Raw genomic sequence first — 13,664 nt, forward strand, 5'->3', positions numbered from 1 at the left:
TTTTTGATTTATTGTAGAGATGAGGTCTCACCAAGTTGCCCAGGCAGGTCTTGAACCCGCGGGCTCAGGCAATCCACTCACCTTGGCCTCCCAAAGTACTGAGATTACAGGCTGAGCCACCGAGCCTGGCCTATATATTTATTATACTATTTATACTTATTTTAGAGTGTACTCTTATATTTAAAAAAAGCTAACTGTAGAGCAGTCTTAGGTAGGTCTCTTAGAAAGTATTCCAGAAGTAGTCATTCTTATTACAGGAGATGACACCTCCATGCCTTTTACTGCCCCTGAAGACCTTCTAATGGGATAAGATGTGGAGACTGAAGACAGGGATATTGATGATCCTGACTGTATGTAAGGCTAATATATGTGTTTGTGTCTTAGTTTTCCACAAGAAATTTTTTAAAGTTTTAAAAAAATTAATCAGAAGAAAACCTTACATAACAAAAATTTAAAGAAAGTGTCATGATCATGCCACTGCACTCCAACCTGGGAGACAGAATGAAACTATGACTGGAAAAAAAAAGTAAAAAGACTAAGGGAACTTCTTTTTTTTTTTTGAGTTGGACTCTCACTCTGTCACCCCGGCTGGAGTGCAGTGGCACACTGACGGCCATCCAGTCTTGACCTGCTGGGCTCAGGCAATCCTTCTGCCTCAGCCTTCCAAGTAGCTGGAACCACAGGCATGAGTGAGCTTCTTAAGAGTACATTTCAGGCTGGGCTCGGTGGCTCAGCCTGTAATCCCAGCACTTTGGGAGGCTGAGGCGAGTGGATTGCCTGAGCCTGTGGGTTCGAGACCAGCCCCGGCAACTTGGTGAGACCTCTTCTCTACAACAAATTAAAAAAATTAGCTGGATATGGTAGTGCATGCCTGTAGTTCCAGCTGCTTGGAAGGCTGAGACAGAAGGATCACTGGAGCCCAGAAGATCACTGGGGTGGCCATGAACTGTACTCTAGCCTGGGCGACAGAATGAGACTCCAACTCAAAAAAAAAAAAAAAGAAAGAATACACTTCAAAAAGAAAGAAACATTTTCCTGTATGAAGTTATGAAAATAAAAGAGCAAAACACTGGATATGGGCTATCAAACCATGGTGGGCATTGAACTAAGGAACCACATAGTCCTTGGCAGCATCAAATTAAAAAATATTTAGACATAATAAAAGTAGAATTTATGACATTCTATATATAAATCAGATAAAAGATCTTGTGCAACTTGGTCAATTTAACTGACAGAAGAATGTACATTTTCAGAAGACATTTCCATCATTAACTTGTTAAAAAGTGACTTGATGCCTCTTAGATTGCATATGTTGAAGAATACTGATTTCTTTTTTATTCAGAATGATTAGTACCAAAAAGTGAAAGTAGCATAGCCACTGCACATTGAAGATGACTGTGTCATATATATCCATAACGTGGTTGAGGATGAGATGAAGTCCACCCAGTACATGACCACGAAGAAACTCACCAGCAGCAGAATGCTGTGGGTGACTCTTCCCTGGGGAGTATTTTGGGGAGAGGCTGGTGCTGTGAAGGTCCTGGGACCTCTTCTCATGCATGCATAAGAGAATTATCATGTATTAGGTGAGTGTAAAAGTAATTGTGGTTTTGGACTGTGAATTTTAAATCATTATAACTAGACTCAAATACTATATACATTTTTGCCAATGAGAAATGAGTTTGTTTATCCTTGTAGTGTAAATATGTGTTCTTTGGGATTTGATGAACTCTTGGAAAGCATTTTCTGCATTCTGCTGGTTGTGGAAGTATTTTCCCTGCAAAACATTGTCAAGATGCTTGAAGAAGTGGTAGTCAGTTGGTGAGCGGTCAGGTGAATATGGCAGATGAGGCAAAAACTTCATAGCCCAATTTTTTCAACTTTTGAAGCATTGATAGTACAATGTGCAGTGGGGCATTGTCATGGAGAAGATTTGGGCCCTTTCTTTTTAAAACAAAAAAACCCCGACAAAGACCATTCTTCATTCATGGTGACTAAATGAAAACATTTTCAGGAGGATTAATGTCCAACATAAGGGCCTTACCCAATAAAAACCAATTTACAAAAGTTCATCATAGAAGCTGTTGGGCAAGTTGGCATGGGAGAAGGCAAAAAATCTCAATTTGATGTATTATACCAAATGCACCGGTAATTACCAAATATCTCTCTTGGCTCTGTTGAGAATATCATCTGATACACAAAGCAAAGATGTCCATACCAAATGTTGAGGCCAGATTAGGTTTTCAGGAATCCAAATTGAAGGTAGCTACCAGTCCTTGGAACTGCCCATCCATCCTCTGGGGATATCGCCTCTTTTTGGGCTGAGCTGCTGCCACCTCTGAACCTATATTCCAGCACTCACTTCTCAAAACCTCATAGAGTTCCTGGCTCCAGTACTTCCTTGCTGAACTTGATTAAATTAAATTAATCCTTGATTAAATTTGCAACCTCATGGTTACCCCATTTTCAACTCTCCATATGCCACTGAGTCCTCTCGGGTTTGCGCACTGCACATGGCGGGCTGGGGAGCTGGACAGGCTTTCGCAGACCCTAGGCTCCTGGGGCAATGGTCCTCTACAGCACCTACAGTGAAAAGAGATTTGGGTCCTTTCTGTTGACCAATGTCAGCTGCAGGTGTTGCAGTTTTTGGTACATCTCCTCCATTTGTTGAACACACTTCTCAGATGTAATGGTTTTGCCAGGATTCAGAAAGCTGTAGTAGATCAGACCAGCAACAGACCACCAGTGACCATGAACTTTTTGTGCTGCTATTTTGGCTTTAGGAAGTGCTTTGGAGCTTCTTTTCAGTCGAACCACTGAGTTGGTTGTCACCAGTTGTTGTATAAAATCCACTTTTGGTTGCACATCACAATCTGATTGAGAAATGGTTCATTGTTGTGTAGAATAAGAGAAGACAGAATTTTAAAATAATTAAAAAAAATTTTTCATCAGCTCATGAGATACCCACTTATTGAACTTTTTCACTTTTCCAATTTGCTTCAAATGCTGAACAACCATAGAATATTTGATGATGAATTCTTCAGCAACTTCTCAGATAGTTGTAAGAGGATCAGGTTTGATGATTGCTCTCAATTTGTTGTTGTCAACTTCCGATGGCCGGCCACTATGCTCCTCATCTTCAAGGCTCTCGTCTCCTTTGCAAAACTTACTGAAGCACCACTGCACAATGCGTACGTTAGAATTTCCTGGACCAAATGTGTTGTTGATGTTGTAGTTGACTCTGCTGCTTTACGACCCATTTTGAACTTGAATAAGAATATCGTTCAAATTTGTTTCTTCTTTAATGTCATTTCCATAATTTAAAATAAATATTAAATAAACAGCTATGTCATTAGCAAAAAAAAACAAGCAAGAAATGTGCATTAAAATGATATATAACATAACCACATTTATTTAAGAACATATTCCAATATCAAATGGCAAATTTCAACAATGAAAAATTGCAATTGTGTTTGCACAAACCTAATATGAACTTGTAAGTAGTATAATTTCTATAAAAATACATTCTGGGACAATGCCATAGTGAAAACAGTTCCCTGATGAGCTCATGGGGGTAAAGTGAGCAGTGTTTATTGACATTGAGTTGATTGGTCTGGGTCACATTGGAATAAGCTACAGGTAGATCACGTTACTCCTAGAAGACAAATTGAGGAACCCCCTAAAAGCAGAAAATATGGAGAATGTAATTTGTTAATTTTTGTTTCAGTCTTGCCACCCAGGAGGTGATGGGGCTATTGGGGATGGCCTGGAGCATACTCAGGAAGCAGGTGGTACAGATGAAGCCCCTCATCACCATGCTCATGTATAAGAGTGTCATATACGCGAGTCTTTCCAAGAATGTAGTGTCTCAAACATGTCCAAAGACAAAATATTTGCATCATTTTGTGGATGATAGCCAAGTGATAGGTGATCAGATCATGGGGCCTAGGCTTGTGATCCAGAAGCTGTGTAAAGATGCAGAAGAAAAAGAGGAAGGTGTTGGTTCACACCCCAACGCCAGCATGGACCAAAAGGTCATTTTTATTTTTATTTTTAGAGACAAGGTCTCTCTGTGTTACCCAGGCTAGAGTGCAGTGGTGTGATCATAGTTTACCGTAACTTCGAATGCCTGGGCTCAAGTGATCCTCCTCCATCAGCCTCCCGAGTAGCTGGGACTACAGGCATGTGCCACCACACCTGAGTAATTTTTAATATTTTGTAGAGATGAGGTCTCACTGTGCTGCCCAGGCTGGTCTTAAACTCCTGTCCTCAAGTGATCCTCCCAATTCAGCCTCCCAAATTGCTGGAATAATAGGTATGAGCAACTGCACCTGGCCAAATAATGTCATTTAAAAATAACGTATTTAGAAATTGTATTTATCTTAATGGCAAAAATAAAACATTTTGTGTATCTGTAAAAGACATCACATCATCAACATATGTATATATTTTTTGAGTTGGAGTCTCACTTTGTCACCCAGGCTGGCACGCTCACCACCACCCCAACATCGACCTGCTTGGCTCAAGCAATCCTTCTGCCTCAACCTTCCAAGTGGCTGAAGCTACAGGCATGTGCTACCACACCTGGCTAATTTTTTTAATTTATTGTAGAGACAAGTTCTCACCAAGTTGCTCAGGCTGGTCTCAAACCTGTGGGCTCAGGCAATCCTGTTGCCTTGGCCTCCCAAAGTGCTGGGATTACAGGCTGAGCCACTCAGCCCAGCTCCCAATATTTTTTAAGTAGTCAAAATTATTACATATTGGTTCAGGCAATTTGATGAGATCTCATCTCTACAATGAAAATTTTTTAAAAAATGAGCTGGGTATGGTAGCGCGCGCCTGTAGTTCCAGCCGCTTGGAAGGCTCCAGCCTGGGCAAGAGTGAGACTCCAACTAAAAGAAGAATAATAATAATAATTACATATTGTTATCAGTTTCTATTTTATCCACTTATTCTTGATAGATGCTATCTAATGTAAATTTTTGATAATCCACCTTCTACACTATTTTTTACCCCAAGTAAATTGTATGTTTAAAGCATTGACACATCACAATCATGCCTTCAAAGGATGAATTTTTTGGTCTTAACCTCATTTAATTCTATTCTGATTTGGGCTATTTCTTTTATTCTCCTTTCTTTCAGTTTTGTTTGTTATTGATTTTCCAGATTCTTCAAATGTGACATTCAGTTATTTGAGATCTTTCTGTTCTTTTGATGTAGGCATTTAGTGGTATAAATTTTCCTCTTAATGCTGTTTTTGCTACATCCTGGAAATTTTGGTATGCTGCATGTTATTTTTATTTGTTACAAAGAATGTTTTGATTTCTGCCTTAATTTTTTTGTTTACCCAAAAGTCATTCAGGAACAAGTTGATTACTTGTATTTATATGGTTCTGAGAGTTCCTCTTGGTACTTCTATTTTTATTCCATGGTGTCCAAGACAATGCTGGTATGATTTTGATTTTTTTGAATTTATGCAGACTTGCTTTATAACCAAACATGTGGTCAATCTTAGGGTGTTTTCTGTATGCAGATGAGAAGAACATATATTTTGTGGTTGTTAGGTGGAGTATTCTGTAAGTGTCCATTAGGTGCGATTGGTTAAATGTCAAATTTAAGTCTGGAATTTGTTAGTTTTCTGCCTTGATGATTTCTTTAATGCTACCACTATTGCAGTAAGTCTAGTATTGCATAAGTCTAGTAGTAATTGTTGTATAAATTTGGTGCTCCAAAGTTGGGCGTGAACATATTTAGAATAGTTCAGTCTTCTTGTTGAATTTTTATCATTATGCAATTTCTTTCTTTGTCCTTTTTTTTTTTACTGTTGTTGATTTAAACTCTGCTTTATCTAATAGAATAGCAACCTTTCTGTTTTTAATTTTCCATTTGCATGATAGATCTTTCTCCATCCCTTTACCTTGAGTCTATGAATGTCATAACATGTGAAATGGAACTCTTAAGGACATCAGATGAATATGTCTTATTGTATTCAAACTTACCACTCTGTGTCATTTAAGTGGAGCATGTAGGTCATTTACATTTAAGGTTAATATTGATATATGGGGTTTTGTTCCTGTCATAGTGTTGTTAGCCAGTGGCTTTTTTGTACTGGTACTGTAGACGCTTTATAGGGTCTGTGGGCTAAGTGCTTACATGTGCTTCTGTAGTAGCAAGTATCATTTTTTTGGTGGTTGTTTCCATGTTTAGAATTCCCTTAAGCATCTCTTCTGGGCCACTTTGGTGGTGACAAACTCCCTTAGCAAATGCTTGTGTGGGAAAGACTATGTTTTGTTCAAGAAGCTTAGTATGGCAAGATAAGAAATTCTTGGTTGGCATTTCTTTTCTTTAAGAATGCTAAAATTGGGCCCCCAATCTCTTTGGGCTGCTGTTAGTCTGATGGGCTTCCCATTATAGGAATATGGCCCTTTTCTGACTCTATGCCTTGGGGATGGTTATCTTGTATAATATCTCACAGTGGTTCTTTGAATTTCTAATATGTGGCTGTAGACCTCTACCAAGTAAAATTTTTCTGAATTATATCCTCAAATACATTTTCAATCTTGTTTATTTTCTCTTGTTCTTTTTTAGTCATGCCAATAAGTTATAGTCATGGTTGCTTTACATAATTCCCGCCCTCAAGTTGCTTCCGAGCACAACTCCCTCTGGTAGCGGGGGAGCAGAGGTAGTGACCAGTCTAGCTTTGATGCACCCTTCACCCTGCCCCTTTTTCCAGGTGTGGGTACTATTCCACCCTCAGGGTATTCTGGGAGTGTAGTCCCACAGCCCTGTGAACTACAGGCTATATACAGTAAAAAAGACTACAGCTTCCAGCATGCCTGGTGAGATGGACACCACCCTCCATTATCCTCCAGGGTTGGGTTTCATCCTGCACCTGGTGCATCCTGAAAGCTGTAGTCCTACAGCCCTGAAAGGTAAGGACTGAGAGAGTTTAAGAGACTAAAACTCCTGACATATTCTTATAGAAAATATTCTTTCTATGGGAACATGGCACTTGCCTTGTCAAAGCTATCCTTTTTTTTTTTTTTTGAGTTGGAGTCTCACTCTGTCACCCAGACTGGAGTGCAGTGGCTGCTCCTGGCCACCACAGCCTCGACCTGCTGGGCTCCGGCGATCCTTCCGCCTCAGCCTTCCAAGTAGCCGGAATTACAGGCATGTGCTACCACGCCCAGCTGATTTTTTTGTTTATTGTAGAGATGAGGTCTCACTGCCCAGGCAGGTCTTGATCCCGCAGGCTCAGGCAATCTACTCACCTCAGCCTCCCAAATGTGCGGGATTACAGGCCGAGCCACCGAGCCCGGCCAAAGCCATCTTTTCTTCCACCCCTCTATTCCTGTAGCAGGCCTCTCAAATAGAAGGTTCTACCACTTATTAGAAAGAGGAAAAACTTGAAAGGGAAAAGGGCCCACTCCTGCGTTATAGTCAGGAAACTCAGCTGCACAGGAATGGGCTCACTAAGCTGCTTTGGGGCCCACACCCAGGCTGGTTTCCAGGACTTGAGTGTCCTAGTGTAAATCTCTTGGCTGTAATTAACACGTGCCAACAGGACCAAACATGCCCATTTGTCTTTCTCAAAATGTTCAGCAAGTTTGTGAAGAAAGGTAATATGCAATATCTGCATTTCTGCCCTAAATAGAGCTCTCTGGGATCCACTTATAAAAACCAAAGCAGCTTTGATTACTGTAGCCTTGTAATATATTTTGAAATTTGATAGTGTGATGCCTCTGGCTTTTTATCACTTCAGGTAAATTTGGGACTGAGTTCCTTCAGGCTGTTACCCAAAAGTTCTAGACTTCTGTGTCTATAATGATCCCATGCTAGTATCTGCCAAAAAACATGCTTTATTGCTGTGTATTAAACAAATATTCCTCCTTGGACTCACAATTCCTCTATATCTACCAGTTTTTCTCTGTTCCATTCAAGCTCCTCTCCTTTCATTCTTTCCTGAGCCTACTGCATTCCACCTTTCCTTCACACCACTTCACTAAAATGGCCAAATTTATCAAGGTCAGCAGTGATTTTCATTTTGCTAACTTGAAGTTTAAGTGTTTGTTATTATTTCAATCTTTAAGCTGCATTTGAAACAGATAGTACAACTGAGCACTTCTTTCTGTCTGAAACATTTTTCTTCAGATTTTTTGGACCCTCTTCTCCTGTATTCTCTCCCAGCTTTCTCTATCTTCCTTTTCTTCCTCATTCTTTACCAGATCTCTAGTAGTCCTCAGTCCCCTTCTTCCTCTGTGATTCTCTTTTCAGAGTGATCCCAAAGGGTCTCACATGTTAAGTACCATCTATATGCTGATAACCCCCAGGCCTGAGCCCTCCTTTCAGAGGGAAGCACCAAGAGTCATCCCTGACTTACTTCTTCCCTTCTCATCCTTCCAAGCGGTCTCATACCCAGTCCTGTTGGCTCTGCCTGCAACATTCATCCTGATTATAGTTTCCTCTCACAGTCTCCATGAAGCCCCTGAAACACTTGCATGTCTTGAGATTACAGATATACAGAAAACTGTAAATTGAGAATTAAGTATTTAATTATAAATATCTACAAAACTTAATTTAAAAAAATTTACAAACATTTTCTTCCATCTGAGAAATAATTGTGGGTTAGATTTTTCTTCTTACCTCATAATAATTCCTGAGTATGTCTAATGAATATGGACAAACCACAGCCACAAGTGGATAAAAGGAATTATTCTTGGTCAAATAACTTTGAAAACAAAGATTAAAAGAATTTTCAAAAATTTACACAGAAAAATAGTTTGATGATGGTGAATTTTGATGTGTTTCTTTTTTTTTTTTTTTTTTTGAGTCGGAGTCTCACTCTGTCGCCCAGACTGGAGTGTAGTGGCTGCTCCCGGCCACCGCAGCCTCGACCTGCTGGGCTCTGGCGATCCTTCTGCCTCAGCCTTCCGAGTAGCTGGAATTACAGGCATGCGCTACCACTCCCAGCTGATTTTTTGATTTATTGTAGAGATGAGGTCTTGCTGCTCAGGCGGGTCTCGAACCCGCGGGCTCAGGCAATCCACTCACCTCAGCCTCCCAAAGGCACGGGATTACAGGCTAAGCCACTGAGCCCAGCTTGATGTGTTTCTTATGATGCTTATGGCCTACATAGGTCTTCAAACATACTTGGCAAAGAGAACATAAAGGGCTTAACTGAGTGAGCATGTTAGCTTCCAAAGGATCAGGTGGTTTTTTCATAGCCAATCAACTGTTGTGATGCTGGGTTAGTTAATTGGGCTTTTAAAAAAATGGTAGCCCAATTAAGTTTCTCTTGAACTAAAATCTACTCTGTTGATGACCTAAGGAGGACAAATGAACTGTGAGTTGTTCACGGCTTTTGTGTCTCATCTAACAGGATACTTCCTATGGACACTCTAATGAATGTTCTGGGTTATTCAGCCATGCCCATGACTCTATTACACAATTTGATACTCTCATATTCTGTCTTTATCATGTATCTGTTGTATGAGCTCACGGTGTATTGAGATACCTCATATTGTATACGAGGTCCCTGGTACCTCAAATACAAAAAGGCCCAAACTGAACCTATAAACTATTCATAACTAGGTTTTTCATAAAACTCATACATTTCATATAACCCTTATTCACCACCTCCACCTTTATTTGCAGTCTTGAACAGTAAAGGGAAAATAGAAAAATAAGAACAATATGAGACAAGTAGTAAATAAAAACTGAAATGACAGATCTATATCCTATTACATCAACAATATTAAACATGGATAAACTAAATAATCACATCAAGAGGCAGACTGTCATATTGAAGTTAAAAAAAAATAGCCCAATTATGTGCTGTCTCAGGAAACACGCTTTAGAGTCAGAGATGCAAATACACTGAAATTAAAAGGCTGGAAAATGATATATCCTGCACATAGGAACCAAAAAAAAAAAAGGGTCATAAAAAAATACCAATACCAGGAAAAATAGCTTTTAAAACAAAAAATATCACTGAAGATACAGAGCAACATTGTAAAATGATAAAAGGTTCAATCCAACATAAGAATATTTCAAATACATATATTCATGTAATAACAGGGTACCAAAATACAGCAAAATCTGACAAATAAAGGGAGAAATAGTAGATTCAAGAATAAAAATTGGAGACTTCAATAGCATGCTTACAATATGGATATAACAAATATGTAAGCTGGGCTCGGTGGCTCAGCCTGTAATCCCACGCCTTGGGAGGCTGAGGTGAGTGTATTGCCTGAGCTCGCGGGTTCGAGACCCGCCTGGGAAACTTGGTGAGACCTCATCTCTACAATAAATCAAAAAATTAACTGGGCATGGTAGCGCATGCCTGTAGTTCCAGCTACTTGGAAGGCTGAGGCGGAAGGATCGCTGGAGCCCAGCAGGTTGAGGCTGCGGTGGCCAGGAGCGGCCACTGTACTCCAGTCTGGGCGACAGAGTGAGACTCCAACTCAAAAACAAAACAAAACAAAACAAATATGTAGACAAGAAAACAGAAGACTTTGAAAATGTTGTTAGGATAAACTAAGGCAAAGTGAGCTGGTGCTGCAGGAAAAAAAACAAAGAATTGCAAATGCAAAGGAAAAGAGTTTCTTCACATTTAGAACAGACTCTCAGTGGGGCCAACACTAAGATGTAGTGCAGTGAGGGAATTGAGGAAGGAGAGTTTTTTAAAGTTTTAGCAAGGAGACAGAGTAAAAAAAAAAAACCCCCAGCAGCTGCATTCCTGAGTATTGGTAACACTGGTCTTGTGTCCTTGGCCTTGTCAGGCCAACCAGTCCTGTGACTGCAGGCCTTCAGGCTTAGGTGGGCAGTCATGAAAGGCTGATTACAATTAGGTCAGCTTGGTCCTGTATAGGCTGAAAACAAGTGCCTAGAATAGAGAAGTAATCAGTACAAGACATACGTGGGAGCCGTAAAACAATTATCAATAGCTACCTCCAGAAAACTGGTTCTGTCCTTGGATAATGATTAGAAAGTGGGAAATGGAACAGCTAGCAAAGTATGACAAAGCTTAAGCAATGTTAAAATGGCTGTTCTTTAGCTAACTTTACTCCATTTTGACCACACCCTTTCAGTTATAAACTATTTAGATCTACATATCTGTAGAACATTCCACAGAACAAAAATCTGAATATATATATATATTCTCAGGCACACAAGGAAAACATCTCCAGTATGGACCTTACTTCAATCCATAATAGAAACTTTAATACAATTAAATCATTTATTTATTTATTTATTTATTGAGTCAGAGTCTTACTCTGTTGCCCAGGTTGGAGTGTAGTGGCATGCTCAGGGCCACCATATTCTCGATCTGGGCTCCAGTGATCCTTCCACCTAAGCCTCAGCTGGAACTACAGGTATACGCCACAACATCCAGCTAATTTTTTGATTTGTTGTAGAGATGAGGTCTGGCCAAGTTGCCCAGGCTGGTCTTGAACCCATGAATTCAGGCAATCCTCTCACCTCAGCCTCCCAAAATGCTGGGATTATAGGTATGAGCCACCATGCTTGGCCCCAATTAAAGAATTTAAATGATACAAAAATATAGAAAAGAAGCTTAAAAAGACAGAACAAAGACTTCAAGAGATAAGCGATTATTTCTTTTTTTTTTTTGAGTTGGAGTCTCACTCTGTCACCCAGACTGGAGTGCAGCAGCCGTTTCCGGCCACCGCAGCCTTGACCTGCTGGGCTCCGGCGATCCTTCTGCCTCAGCCTTCCAAGTAGCCAGAATTACAGGCATGTGCTACCATGCCCGGCGGATTTTTTGTTTTATTGTAGAGATGAGGTCTCACCAAGTTGCCCAGGTGGGTCACGAACCCGCGGGCTCAGGCAGTTCACTCACCTCAGCCTCCCAAAGTTGCGGGATTACAGGCTGAGCCACCGAGCCCGGCTGATAAGTAATTATTTCAAGAGGCCAAACATAAGAGTAATTGGACTTCCAGAGACAGAAAGAGAGCCTGAGACCACCCTGGAACAAAGATTCCATGAAATTATTCAAGAAAACTTTCCTCATCTCATCAGTGATGTGACGATTCAAACACGAGATTCAGAGAACCTCTGCAAGACAACAAATGAGATCAACTCCCAGACACATGGTCATTCATGTAAACAAAGTAGGTATAAAAGAAAAAATCCTAAAGGCAGCAAGAGAAAAAGGTCAGACTGCCTACCGGGAAAGACCAGTTAGAATGGCAGCAGATTTATCTACAGAAACGCTTCAGGATAGGAGAGCTTGGAGCCCAAACCTCAAAGTTCTCAAAGATAAACAATTTCAACCAAGAATAACCTACCCAGCTAAGCTAAGCTTCAACAGTGAGGGAGAATTAAAATCTTTCCCAGACATTCAATCCCTAAGAACTTATGCTGCCCCTAGACCAGCTCTATAAGAAACACTTAAGAAAGTATTAAACACAGAAGAAAGGGAAAAAAGAATGACAACGTTCTTCACAAGAGTGCAGGAAAAAGATTGAAAACACACATGAATCAATCCAAAAATCAAAGGAAATACAACAAACAGGAACAACAACAACTCTATAAGAACCTCGTAACAGGGATAGACTCTCACATTTTAGTAATTAGCCTGAATGTGAATGGACTAAATGCACCACTGAAAAGACAGAATGGAAAAATGGATAAAATATCATGAGGCACCAATATATTGTCTCCAAGAGACTCAGCTCACCAAAAGGACACTCACAGACTCAAAGTAAGAGGATGGGAACCAAAACTTTAGGCAAACAGGACACAAAAAACAGCAGGAGTTTTGATCTTTTTTTTTGAGTTGGAGTCTCACTCTGTCGCCCAGACTGGAGTGCAGTGGCCACTCCCAGCCAACATAGCCTCAACCTGCTGGGCGCCGGCGATCCTGCCGCCTCAGCCTTCCAAGTAGCTGGAACTACAGGCACGTGCTACCACGCCTGGCTAATTTTTGATTTATTGTAGAGATGAGGTCTCAAAAGTGGCCCAGATTTATTTACCACGCCCGGCTAATTTTTGATTTATTGTAGAGATGAGGTCTTGTCATCGCATGTAATCCCATGCCTTGGGAGACTGAACCCATGGGCTCAGGCAATCCACTCACCTCAGTCTCCCAAGGCATGGGATTACAGGCTGAGCCACTGAGCCCGGTTGAGTTGCAATCTTAATATCAGACAAAATACCCTTGAAGCTATCAAAAATTAAAAAAGATACAGGTCACTATATAATGATAAAAGGTTCAACCCATCAACAAGAAATACCCATCCTAAACATAAATGCACCCAACACAGGAGTACCAACTTTCATAAAATAGCTTCTAGGCAAACTTAAAATTTTAAGATATTAACTTTAACATTATCATAGCTGGGAACTTTAATAACTCACTCACAATCCTAGACAGGTCATCAAGGCAAAAAAATCAGCAAGGAGATCTGGAACCTCAGTGTGACTCTTAACCAAATGGACTTAATTGATACCTACAGAACACTCCAACCAATGACTACAGAATATACATTCTACTCATCACCACATGGAACGTACTCTAAGATCAACCACATCCTGGGCAATAAATCAGGCATAAACCAATTTCATAAGATTGAAATTCTGCCATGCACCTTCTCAGACCACAGTGGAATAAAAATAAATATAAACACCAACAAAGTTCCCCC

This window comes from Carlito syrichta, unplaced genomic scaffold (assembly GCF_000164805.1).
Source record: "Carlito syrichta isolate Samal-C Ts95f unplaced genomic scaffold, Tarsius_syrichta-2.0.1 Scaffold296610, whole genome shotgun sequence".
Lineage (NCBI taxonomy): Eukaryota > Metazoa > Chordata > Mammalia > Primates > Tarsiidae > Carlito > Carlito syrichta.